This window comes from Acipenser ruthenus, unplaced genomic scaffold (assembly GCF_902713425.1).
Source record: "Acipenser ruthenus unplaced genomic scaffold, fAciRut3.2 maternal haplotype, whole genome shotgun sequence".
NCBI lineage: Eukaryota > Metazoa > Chordata > Actinopteri > Acipenseriformes > Acipenseridae > Acipenser > Acipenser ruthenus.
In genome coordinates this window covers 249,304-262,816 of record NW_026707313.1, presented here as the reverse complement: position 1 = coordinate 262,816, position 13,513 = coordinate 249,304, and positions in this window count along the sequence as shown.

The window sequence follows — 13,513 nt, the reverse complement described above, 5'->3', positions numbered from 1 at the left end:
GACAGACACACTGCTGCTCTATACTGCTGCTTTATACAGACAGACACACTGCTACTCTATACTGCTGCTCTATACAGACACACACACTGCTACACTATACTGCTGCTCTATACAGACAGACACACTGCTACTCTATACTGCTGCTCTATACAGACAGACACACTGCTACTCTATACTGCTGCTCTATACAGACAGACACACTGCTATTCTATACTGCTGCTCTATACAGACAGACACACTGCTACTCTGTACTGCTACTCTATACTGCTGCTCTATACAGACAGACACACTGCTACTGTATACTGCTGCTCTATACAGACACACACACTGCTACTCTATACTGCAGCTCTATACAGACACACACACTGCTACACTATACTGCTGCTCTATACAGACACACACACATGCACAGACACACTGCTACTCTAGACTGCTGCTCTATACAGACAGACACACTGCTACTCTGTACTGCTGCTCTATACAGACACACACACATGCACAGACACACTGCTACTCTATACTGCAGCTCTATACAGACACACACATGCACAGACACACTGCTACTCTATACTGCAGCTCTATACAGACACACACACACATGCACACTGCTACTCTATACTGCAGCTCTATACAGACACACACACACATGCATAGACACACTGCTACTCTATACTACAGCTCTATACAGACACACACACACTGCTACTCTATACTGCAGCTCTATACAGAGACACACACACATGCACACTGCTACTCTATACTGCAGCTCTATACAGACACACACACACACATGCATAGACACACTGCTACTCTACACTGCAGCTCTATACAGACACACACACACTGCTACTCTATACTGCAGCTCTATACAGACACACACACACACATGCATAGACACACTGCTACTCTATACTGCAGCTATATACAGACACACACACTGCTACTCTATACTGCAGCTCTATACAGACACACACACGCACTTAAGTCCTAATATTCTTGGATGTTCAGGGTTTTAAGATAAGCATATACATGAAAGGATGTCGCACACATTTGATAATATTCTATAAGGTGGGCATCACAAATGCAGGTCATGAATTTAAGTTTCAAAAAATAAATGATCACACACTTAGCTGTGTTCCACAATTGCACACAAAAAAAACTGTATTTAGAATAAAGCAAAAGAGCTGATGTGTCGACCACCTGGGCTCCCTTAAACCCCAAAATGCACACAATTGCTCAATTGTAATAATTATTTACAGAGGTCAGTTAATCACAGTGATATTTCAATCAATTGTAATAGAAAACAATGTCCCAGTCATTGTATACAAATTATACAGACCCCTCATTTTTACAAATGAATGTGTACCGGTGAAGCTAACCAAAAACATGAGGGGGGAAAAAGAGAGAGAAGCAAATTATAAAAAAAATGTAAATTAAGCTAAATGAAATATGAATCCATTTTGTGGTTTTCTGTTTACTGATATCTATCCATCCATCGGACCCCTCTCAGTGTAGGACGTGTAAAGGCCTAAGAACCCTCTATACAAACCAGTGGACTGAGAATTCCTCTTTAGCATGATCGCTGTTGGTGCTGAGGCAGCGTGTTCACATCCCGCTGTAGCAGCATATACAGAATATATATTTTACATTAGAGAGAGAGATGCAAATGCAACAGTTGTTAATTGTTGTCACTAGAGGGCGCCACCATGACCTACTTCTGATAATCACATAAGAACTGTTCAATATGTGCTCCTTCATCATACAGAATGAATTGAAAGTCAAACTATTTTTGTGTTGAGAACAGCATCACACCTCACTCAATTTCACCAGGGTGTTCCAAACAGTGTCACACCTTACTCAATTTCACCAGGGTGTTCCAAACAGTGTCACACCTTACTCAATTTCACCCAGGGTGTTCCAAACCATGTCACACCTTACTCAATTTCACCAGGGTGTTCCAAACAGCATCACACCTTACTCAATTTCACCAGGGTGTTCCAAACAGCATCACACCTTACTCAATTTCACCAGGGTGTTCCAAACAGCATCACACCTTACTCAATTTCACCAGGGTGTTCCAAACAGCATCACACCTTATTCAATTTCACCAGGGTGTTCCAAACAGCATCACACCTTACTCAATTTCACCAGGGTGTTCCAAACAGTGTCACACCTTACTCAATTTCACCAGGGTGTTCCAAACAGTGTCACACCTTACTCAATTTCACCAGGGTGTTCCAAACCATGTCACACCTTACTCAATTTCACCAGGGTGTTCCAAACCATGTCACACCTTACTCAGTTTCACCCAGGGTGTTCCAAACCATGTCACACCTTACTCAATTTCACCAGGGTGTTCCAAACAGCATCACACCTTACTCAATTTCACCAGGGTGTTCCAAACAGCATCACACCTTACTCAATTTCACCAGGGTGTTCCAAACAGCATCACACCTTATTCAATTTCACCAGGGTGTTCCAAACAGCATCACACCTTACTCAATTTCACCAGGGTGTTCCAAACAGTGTCACACCTTACTCAATTTCACCAGGGTGTTCCAAACAGTGTCACACCTTACTCAATTTCACCAGGGTGTTCCAAACCATGTCACACCTTACTCAATTTCACCAGGGTGTTCCAAACCATGTCACACCTTACTCAGTTTCACCCAGGGTGTTCCAAACAGCATTACACCTTACTCAATTTCACCAGGGTGTTCCAAACAGCATCACACCTTACTCAATTTCACCAGGGTGTTCCAAACAGCATCACACCTTACTCAATTTCACCCAGGGTGTTCCAAACAGTGTCACACCTTACTCAATTTCACCAGGGTGTTCCAAACAGCATCACACCTTACTCAATTTCACCAGGGTGTTCCAAACAGCATCACACCTTACTCAATTTCACCAGGGTGTTCCAAACAGCATCACACCTTACTCAATTTCACCAGGGTGTTCCAAACAGTGTCACACCTTACTCAATTTCACCAGGGTGTTCCAAACAGTGTCACACCTTACTCAATTTCACCAGGGTGTTCCAAACCGTGTCACACCTTACTCAATTTCACCAGGGTGTTCCAAACCATGTCACACCTTACTCAATTTCACCCAGGGTGTTCCAAACCATGTCACACCTTACTCAATTTCACCAGGGTGTTCCAAACAGCATCACACCTTACTCAATTTCACCAGGGTGTTCCAAACAGCATCACACCTTACTCAATTTCACCAGGGTGTTCCAAACAGCATCACACCTTACTCAATTTCACCAGGGTGTTCCAAACAGCATCACACCTTACTCAATTTCACCCAGGGTGTTCCAAACAGCGTCACACCTTACTCAATTTCACCAGGGTGTTCCAAACAGCATCACACCTTACTCAATTTCACCAGGGTGTTCCAAACAGCATCACACCTTACTCAATTTCACCAGGGTGTTCCAAACAGCATCACACCTTACTCAATTTCACCAGGGTGTTCCAAACAGTGTCACACCTTACTCAATTTCACCAGGGTGTTCCAAACAGTGTCACACCTTACTCAATTTCACCAGGGTGTTCCAAACAGTGTCACACCTTACTCAATTTCACCAGGGTGTTCCAAACCATGTCACACCTTACTCAATTTCACCCAGGGTGTTCCAAACCATGTCACACCTTACTCAGTTTCACCAGGGTGTTCCAAACAGCATCACACCTTACTCAATTTCACCAGGGTGTTCCAAACAGCATCACACCTTACTCAATTTCACCAGGGTGTTCCAAACAGCATCACACCTTACTCAATTTCACCAGGGTGTTCCAAACAGCATCACACCTTACTCAATTTCACCAGGGTGTTCCAAACAGTGTCACACCTTACTCAATTTCACCAGGGTGTTCCAAACCATGTCACACCTTACTCAATTTCACCAGGGTGTTCCAAACCATGTCACACCTTACTCAATTTCACCAGGGTGTTCCAAACCATGTCACACCTTACTAAATTTCACCAGGATGTTCCAAACAGCATCACACCTTACTCAATTTCACCAAAGTGTTCCAAACAGCATCACACCTTACTCAATTTCACCAGGGTGTTCCAAACAGCATTACACCTTACTCAATTTCACCAGGGTGTTCCAAACAGCATCACACCTTACTCAATTTCACCAGGGTGTTCCAAACAGTGTCACACCTTACTCAATTTCACCAGGGTGTTCCAAACAGTGTCACACCTTACTCAATTTCACCAGGGTGTTCCAAACCATGTCACACCTTACTCAATTTCACCCAGGGTGTTCCAAACCATGTCACACCTTACTCAATTTCACCAGGGTGTTCCAAACAGCATCACACCTTACTCAATTTCACCAGGGTGTTCCAAACAGCATCACACCTTACTCAATTTCACCAGGGTGTCCCAAACCATGTCACACCTTACTCAATTTCACCCAGGATGTTCCAAACCATGTCACACCTTACTCAATTTCACCAGGGTGTTCCAAACAGCATCACACCTTACTCAATTTCACCAGGGTGTTCCAAACAGTGTCACACCTTACTCAATTTCACCAGGGTGTTCCAAACCATGTCACACCTTACTCAATTTCACCCAGGGTGTTCCAAACCATGTCACACCTTACTCAATTTCACCCAGGGTGTTCCAAACAGCATCACACCTTACTCAATTTCACCAGGGTGTTCCAAACAGCATCACACCTTACTCAATTTCACCAGGGTGTCCCAAACCATGTCACACCTTACTCAATTTCACCCAGGATGTTCCAAACCATGTCACACCTTACTCAATTTCACCCAGGGTGTTCCAAACAGCATCACACCTTACTCAATTTCACCAGGGTGTTCCAAACAGCATCACACCTTACTCAATTTCACCAGGGTGTTCCAATCAGCATCACACCTTACTCAATTTCACCAGGGTGTTCCAAACAGTGTCACACCTTACTCAATTTCACCAGGGTGTTCCAAACCATGTCACACCTTACTCAATTTCACCAGGGTGTTCCAAACAGCATCACACCTTACTCAATTTCACCAGGGTGTTCCAAACAGCATCACACCTTACTAAATTTCACCAGGATGTTCCAAACAGCATCACACCTTACTCAATTTCACCAGGGTGTTCCAAACAGCATCACACCTTACTCAATTTCACCAGGGTGTTCCAAACAGCATCACACCTTACTCAATTTCACCAGGGTGTTCCAAACAGCATCACACCTTACTCAATTTCACCAGGGTGTTCCAAACAGTGTCACACCTTACTCAATTTCACCAGGGTGTTCCAAACAGTGTCACACCTTACTCAATTTCACCAGGGTGTTCCAAACCATGTCACACCTTACTCAATTTCACCCAGGGTGTTCCAAACCATGTCACACCTTACTCAATTTCACCAGGGTGTTCCAAACAGCATCACACCTTACTCAATTTCACCAGGGTGTTCCAAACAGCATCACACCTTACTCAATTTCACCAGGGTGTTCCAAACAGCATCACACCTTACTCAATTTCACCAGGGTGTTCCAAACAGCATCACACCTTACTCAATTTCACCAGGGTGTTCCAAACAGCATCACACCTTACTCAATTTCACCAGGGTGTTCCAAACCATGTCACACCTTACTCAATTTCACCCAGGGTGTTCCAAACCATGTCACACCTTACTCAATTTCACCCAGGGTGTTCCAAACAGCATCACACCTTACTCAATTTCACCAGGGTGTCCCAAACCATGTCACACCTTACTCAATTTCACCCAGGATGTTCCAAACCATGTCACACCTTACTCAATTTCACCCAGGGTGTTCCAAACAGCATCACACCTTACTCAATTTCACCAGGGTGTTCCAAACCATGTCACACCTTACTCAATTTCACCCAGGGTGTTCCAAACAGCATCACACCTTACTCAATTTCACCAGGGTGTTCCAAACAGCATCACACCTTACTCAATTTCACCAGGGTGTCCCAAACCATGTCACACCTTACTCAATTTCACCCAGGATGTTCCAAACCATGTCACACCTTACTCAATTTCACCCAGGGTGTTCCAAACAGCATCACACCTTACTCAATTTCACCAGGGTGTTCCAAACAGCATCACACCTTACTCAATTTCACCAGGGTGTTCCAAACCATGTCACACCTTACTCAGTTTCACCAGGGTGTTCCAAACAGCATCACACCTTACTCAGTTTCACTCAGGATGTTCCAAACCATGTCACACCTTACTCAGTTTCACCAGGGTGTTCTTGAGCTCTTTCAGGCTTTCTTCACTTTGGTCCGCCGCTTGTCTTAACATGTGGGCGGCCTCATTCCCTTGTTTTATGGCCTGTTCCAGGGCAGCGCTAACCAAGACTGTGATGTCAAATTCCAACACAGTCTCTACTCTGCTTCACTGGGGTGAAAAAGACATGCAGTCTTAATGATCAATATAGTTAGACAGCATTGCAGTTCATTTTCTGTTATGTCACAAAATCGACGTTGAGATGCGGGTTTGTTTGTCATTCTGTTGTGTTTTTACTGTGAAGGGAACCCATACGGAAAGAAAACATATTTTAAATATATTTATGAATGGGGAACATGATAAATATATGAATAATATACTTATAACCTTACATATATTTTCAACATATAAAATATATGGCTTACAGATTAAATCATATTTAAAATATATTCCAAATGCACCAGATATTTATGCATTTTTTTATACATTATTAATTCATTTTACTTAACTGACTAAAAATATATTTTACAATATATTGTTATAAATATGTATTTGCAACAAACTTACTGTGCATTTCAAATATATTATGTTTTTGCCTTACATTTGTCATACATTTTAAAAACATTATTTATGGATGCTGTTTAAATATAATAAATATATTTAGCAACAAATTGGTGTAAATATTTTGGAACTGAATAAAAACACATTAAGAATGTATTCATAAGTTTCCCTGAAATGTATAATTATGCTAATATGTGATGCTGACCTTAGACATTGATTAAACATTAACTATATATCATACAGTACATACATTATATATTTAATTGTATTGAAACATGTATTTAACTTTTTAAATGTAATATTAATCAAAATATTTATTATACAAAGAACATAAGAAAGGTTACAGATGAGAGGAGGCCATTCAGCCCATCTTGCTCATTTTATATACCGGTATGTATTTGTCATACATGGATATTGGCGGAGCAGATTTATAAAGGGTTGGGATTTCTTTGAGTGGAAACTGCGATTATTTGTTGATTATTGTAAATATTTAATTACTGTTTCTGTGATAATTGTTCACGTTATTGTTTTACATGTTTATGGTTCATTTGGGAGTATTTCTGCGATTTGTTATTAATCAGTGAAAATCACCCTGAGAGGTGTGTGAGTCCACAAGGAGGTGTGGAGGTGCCTGTGTGTGTGCGTGCGCTTGTGTTAATGAGCGGTGAGTCACTGCTGTCAAATAAACTCTGCTAAATAAACACCTCTGGTGTTATCTAAAGATCTGAGTTGCTTCCTTTATTAATCCATGAAGCGCCCTGCTTCTCTACAATATTGTTTGACAATATCAATGTTGGAAATTGAATCTTTTTGGCATCATCGGAATGGGATCTTAGTTGGGCAGGGTGAAGACTGAAAAACAATCAGACACAACAAACAGATAAAGGAGTTATTCACAAACACCGTACCCTGGGCCTGCAGGCCGCTGTCTCGCCAGGCACGCTGATGGCCCTCATGTTCTTTGCCAGCTTGCCCATCAGGAAGGCCATCTTGTTCATGTTTGGCGCAGTCAGGAGGGTTGTATCAGCGAACAGCCCTGCGGAGACTAATCTTGTGAAGATGTGATCCTTACCGAGCGGCTCTGGGCTGTCGACACACCTTTGAGAGGATGCCATCCTTTCGGCCATCTTGTCCAGCTCCTTCATCAGCCTGACCACCTCTTTGGCGGCCTCCTTGTCAGTCTCTGTGATCTTTCTGGCGGTCTTCATGCAGTTGCTGGTCTTGAAGCTCTCTACTCTCTGCGCCATGCCCCATATGGCTGTCATAGCTGTCGTGACTGCCACGCCCCCAGCCACCGCCCCCAGCAGTGGCACGCCCAGGCCTGCAGTGCACACCACCGAAACAAAGGCCCCCACAGGGGCCAGACCCCTCACTTTGCGGCTGTAGTTTGCTTCTCGTCTCATCCTTCCCAGCTGCTAGGCGATGTACCTCAGCTGGCTGGCAGAGGCCTCTTGCTTGGGAATCCAGGCCTTGAGTGTGACGTAGAGCTGCTTCACCAGCTGCATGCCTTCCTTCCACCACAAACAAGAGTGCAGCTCCACTGCCTGCATCACCAGCAAAAGACACCGGCTCACAAGCTTGTCTTGTTTTTAAAGTTAGTGGATCCAATTATTTTGTACGTTTTCACCCAAACCAATTTTGGACCAAGGTTTGGACTTTTTCAAATGAAGGTGAAAGAACGCTCACATGTCAGATTTAAAAGCTGCATTTAAATACAGATTGTCTAAGACCAATTGTTTAAATCATGGTGTTATCACAATATAGTGTAGTGAAGCACAGTGAAAGCATGGTGAGGCGTATACACTCATAGTAAAAACACAGTAGAACACAGGAAAAGCCAGGTCAATACAGGAGAAAGCACTGTGAAAGTACAACATTTCCATGCAAACTTTACTCTGGTAAACTGGTGTACGTGTGGAGAGGAGATAGAGAGAGAGAGATGGAGAAGTCACCCTTATGAAAGTGCTATATCATTATCATGGTATTGTCATATAGTGCAGTGCAGCACAGCATGGTGAGGCTTACTCAATAGAACATAAGAAAGCTGTGAAAGCAAGGTAAATGTGTGGTGAAATAAATAATAGGAGTCAACATGGTGATAGTGTGAAATTATAATGCAGATTTACTATGGCAAACTTTTCTAAGGGCTGGGACTGAGTCTCACACAGGACTGTAACCAGTCAGATTTCAAGTGTAGGGGTGGGGGGTTCTTGTGAGCAGATCAATCAGCTTATGGGAAATGGGAAATCTCCAAATCCCTCTTCTAGACCAGAAATGATAACAAGCCCTTTGACTTTGCATATTCTAGGAAGTAAAAGACTAAAAATAGCGATAGACATGGTGTGGTGGGACAGACACAATGTAAAAAGATAGATACTAAAAGGTTCTGTTACATGCTCCTGTAATAGCAGATGAAAATCAGTGCCCTCCCCGTGCCCCTCTCACCTGTGTGCTGGCTCTCTCTTCCTCAGGGGTGACAGTACAGTGACTCCTGTAATAGAGTACCCTCCCCGTGCCCCTCTCACCTGTGTGCTGGCTCTCTCTTCCTCAGGGGTGACTGTACAGTGGCTCCTGTAATAGAGTACCCTCCCCGTGCCCCTCTCACCTGTGTGCTGGCTCTCTCTTCCTCAGGGGTGACTGTACAGTGTCTCCTGTAATAGAGTACCCTCCCCGTGCCCCTCTCACCTGTGTCCTGTCTCTCTCTCTTCCTCAGGGGTGACTGTACAGTGACTCCTGTAATAGAGTACCCTCCCCGTGCCCCTCTCACCAGTTTGCTGGCTCTCTCTTCCTCAGGGGTGACTGTACAGTGGCTCCTGTAATAGAGTGCCCTCCCCGTGCCCCTCTCACCTGTGTGCTGGCTCTCTCTTCCTCAGGGGTGACTGTACAGTGACTCCTGTAATAGAGTACCCTCCCCGTGCCCCTCTCACCAGTTTGCTGGCTCTCTCTTCCTCAGGGGTGACTGTACAGTGGCTCCTGTAATAGAGTACCCTCCCCGTGCCCCTCTCACCAGTTTGCTGGCTCTCTCTTCCTCAGGGGTGACTGTACAGTGGCTCCTGTAATAGAGTACCCTCCCCGTGCCCCTCTCACCTGTGTGCTGGCTCTCTCTTCCTCAGGGGTGACTGTACAGTGGCTCCTGTAATAGAGTACCCTCCCCGTGCCCCTCTCACCTGTGTCCTGTCTCTCTCTCTTCCTCAGGGGTGACTGTACAGTGACTCCTGTAATAGAGTACCCTCCCCGTGCCCCTCTCACCAGTTTGCTGGCTCTCTCTTCCTCAGGGGTGACTGTACAGTGGCTCCTGTAATAGAGTGCCCTCCCCGTGCCCCTCTCACCTGTGTGCTGGCTCTCTCTTCCTCAGGGGTGACTGTACAGTGACTCCTGTAATAGAGTACCCTCCCCGTGCCCCTCTCACCAGTTTGCTGGCTCTCTCTTCCTCAGGGGTGACTGTACAGTGGCTCCTGTAATAGAGTACCCTCCCCGTGCCCCTCTCACCAGTTTGCTGGCTCTCTCTTCCTCAGGGGTGACTGTACAGTGGCTCCTGTAATAGAGTACCCTCCCCGTGCCCCTCTCACCTGTGTGCTGGCTCTCTCTTCCTCAGGGGTGACAGTACAGTGACTCCTGTAATAGAGTGCCCTCCCCATGCACCTCTCACCTGTGTGCTGGCTCTCTCTTCCACAGGGGTGACAGTACAGTGACTCCTGTAATAAAGTGCCCTCCCCGTGCCCCTCTCACCTGTGTGCTGGCTCTCTCTTCCTCAGGGGTGACAGTACAGTGGCTCCTGTAATAGAGTACCCTCCCCGTGCCCCTCTCACCTGTGTGCTGGCTCTCTCTTCCTCAGGGGTGACAGTACAGTGGCTCCTGTAATAGAGTACCCTCCCCGTGCCCCTCTCACCTGTGTGCTGGCTCTCTCTTCCTCAGGGGTGACAGTACAGTGGCTCCTGTAATAGAGTACCCTCCCCGTGCCCCTCTCACCTGTGTGCTGGCTCTCTCTTCCTTAGGGGTGACTGTACAGTGGCTCCTGTAATAGAGTGCCCTCCCCGTGCCCCTCTCACCTGTGTCCTGTCTCTCTCTCTTCCTCAGGGGTGACTGTACAGTGGCTCCTGTAATAGAGTGCCCTCCCCGTGCCCCTCTCACCTGTGTGCTGGCTCTCTCTTCCTCAGGGGTGACTGTACAGTGACTCCTGTAATAGAGTGCCCTCCCCGTGCCCCTCTCACCTGTGTCCTGTCTCTCTCTCTTCCTCAGGGGTGACTGTACAGTGGCTCCTGTAATAGAGTGCCCTCCCCGTGCCCCTCTCACCTGTGTGCTGGCTCTCTCTTCCTCAGGGGTGACTGTACAGTGACTCCTGTAATAGAGTACCCTCCCCGTGCCCCTCTCACCTGTGTGCTGGCTCTCTCTTCCTCAGGGGTGACTGTACAGTGGCTCCTGTGTTTGGTAGCTGCACACAGTAGACACACAAAGCTCCAGTCAGTCCTACAGAACACCTCCAGAGGTCTGTGGTGTTGCTGGCACAGTGTCTGACTCAGATCTCCAGTGGCCTCCACCAGCTGGTGAAAGACGAGACCATGAAGTGAGGTTTGAGGTGCTCTGGGCAGTAGGAGGCACTGCAAGTCACACAGGATCTCACCGCTCCCAGTTTTCTCCCAGTGCAGAAGTCACAGGGCACGTGTCCAGGCCTGGTGAGCGGAGAGAGAGGGGCTAAATCCTGTCTGCTTCAGTCTCTCCACAACATCAGCCAAGAGGAAGTTTTTCTCAAGACGGGTTTAGGAGAGAAGTTGTGTCGGCACTGGGGGCAGCTGATGGCGCCTCTCTGCTCAGGTTGTTTCCAGTGGTATTCAATGCACTCCATGCAGTAACTGTGTCCACAGGGGAGGGTAACCGGATCCTCAAAAATCTCCAGACACACGGGGCAGCTGAACTGCTCCTCAGACAGGGAAGTGTTTGCTTCAGCCATTATGTGAACTGCCAGAGATGTAGACGAGAGAAAGAGAGAGGGCAAGACAGAGAGAGAGACTGTATCACTGAGAGAGAGAGAAGGAGAGATACACTGCCACTGTCTCACTGAGAGAGAGAGAGAGACTCACTATCACAGAGAGACTGCCACTATCACCAATGAGAGGCACAGAAATGTTTAGTTCTGACATTTTGTGTAATGCCAGAGCCACAGACAGAAACTGCGAGAGGCAGAGGTTGATAACACAAGAAACGAAACTCAGAGTGTGTGGTTTCCTGGAATCACACTGGGCTGTGCTCTAGAGGGAGGGGCCTGGGCTTTGACAGGGCAGAGTGGAGGAGAGCAGAGTTAATATGAACTGGATATAGTTAAAGCTACAGCAGAGAGCAGAGTTAATACAACATGGAGATCGAGTCAGAGCTACAGCAAAGAGCAGTTAATAAGAACAGGATATAGAGTTTACAGGGCTATAAGAGAGAGATGAGAAGAGGATATAGAGTTAGCAGGGCTATAGGAGAGAGATGAGAAGAGGATATAGAGTTAGCAGGGCTATAAGAGAGAGATTAGAAGAGGATATAGAGTTAGCAGGGCTATAAGAGAGAGATTAGATGAGGATATAGAGTTAGCAGGGCTACAAGAGAGAGATTAGAAGAGGATATAGAGTTAGCAGGGCTATAAGAGAGAGATTAGATGAGGATATAGAGTTAGCAGGGCTATAAGAGAGAGATTAGATGAGGATATAGAGTTAGCAGGGCTATAGGACAGAGATTAGATGAGGATATAGAGTTAACAGGGCTATAAGAGAGAGATTAGATGAGGATATAGAGTTAACAGGGCTATAAGAGAGAGATGAGAAGAGGATATAGAGTTAGCAGGGCTATAAGAGAGAGATTAGAAGAGGAAAAAGAGTTAACAGGGCTATAAGAGAGAGATGAGAAGAGGATATAGAGTTAGCAGGGCTATAAGAGAGAGATTAGAAGAGGATATAGAGTTAACAGGGCTATAGGAGAGAGATGAGAAGAGGATATAGAGTTAGCAGGGCTATAAGAGAGAGATTAGAAGAGGATATAGAGTTAACAGGGCTATAAGAGAGAGATGAGAAGAGGATATAGAGTTAGCAGGGCTATAAGAGAGAGATTAGAAGAGGATATAGAGTTAGCAGGGCTATAAGAGAGAGATTAGAAGAGGATATAGAGTTAACAGGGCTACAAGAGAGAGATTAGAAGAGGATATAGAGTTAACAGGGCTATAAGAGAGAGATTAGATGAGGATATAGAGTTAGCAGGGCTATAAGAGAGAGATGAGAAGAGGATATAGAGTTAGCAGGGCTATAGGAGAGAGATGAGAAGAGGATATAGAGTTAGCAGGGCTATAAGAGAGAGATTAGAAGAGGATATAGAGTTAGCAGGGCTACAAGAGAGAGATTAGAAGAGGATATAGAGTTAACAGGGCTATAAGAGAGAGATTAGATGAGGATATAGAGTTAGCAGGGCTATAGGAGAGAGATGAGAAGAGGATATAGAGTTAGCAGGGCTATAGGAGAGAGATTAGATGAGGATATAGAGTTAACAGGGCTAAAGGACAGAGATGAAAAGACTATATAGAGTTAGCAGGGCTATAGGAGAGAGATGAGAAGAGGATATAGAGTTAGCAGGGCTATAAGAGAGAGATTAGATGAGGATATAGAGTTAGCAGGGCACTGTCACTCTGATTCCTGCTTGCACTGTGCACAGACACTCCATTCTCTCTCACTGTCACTCTGATTCCTGC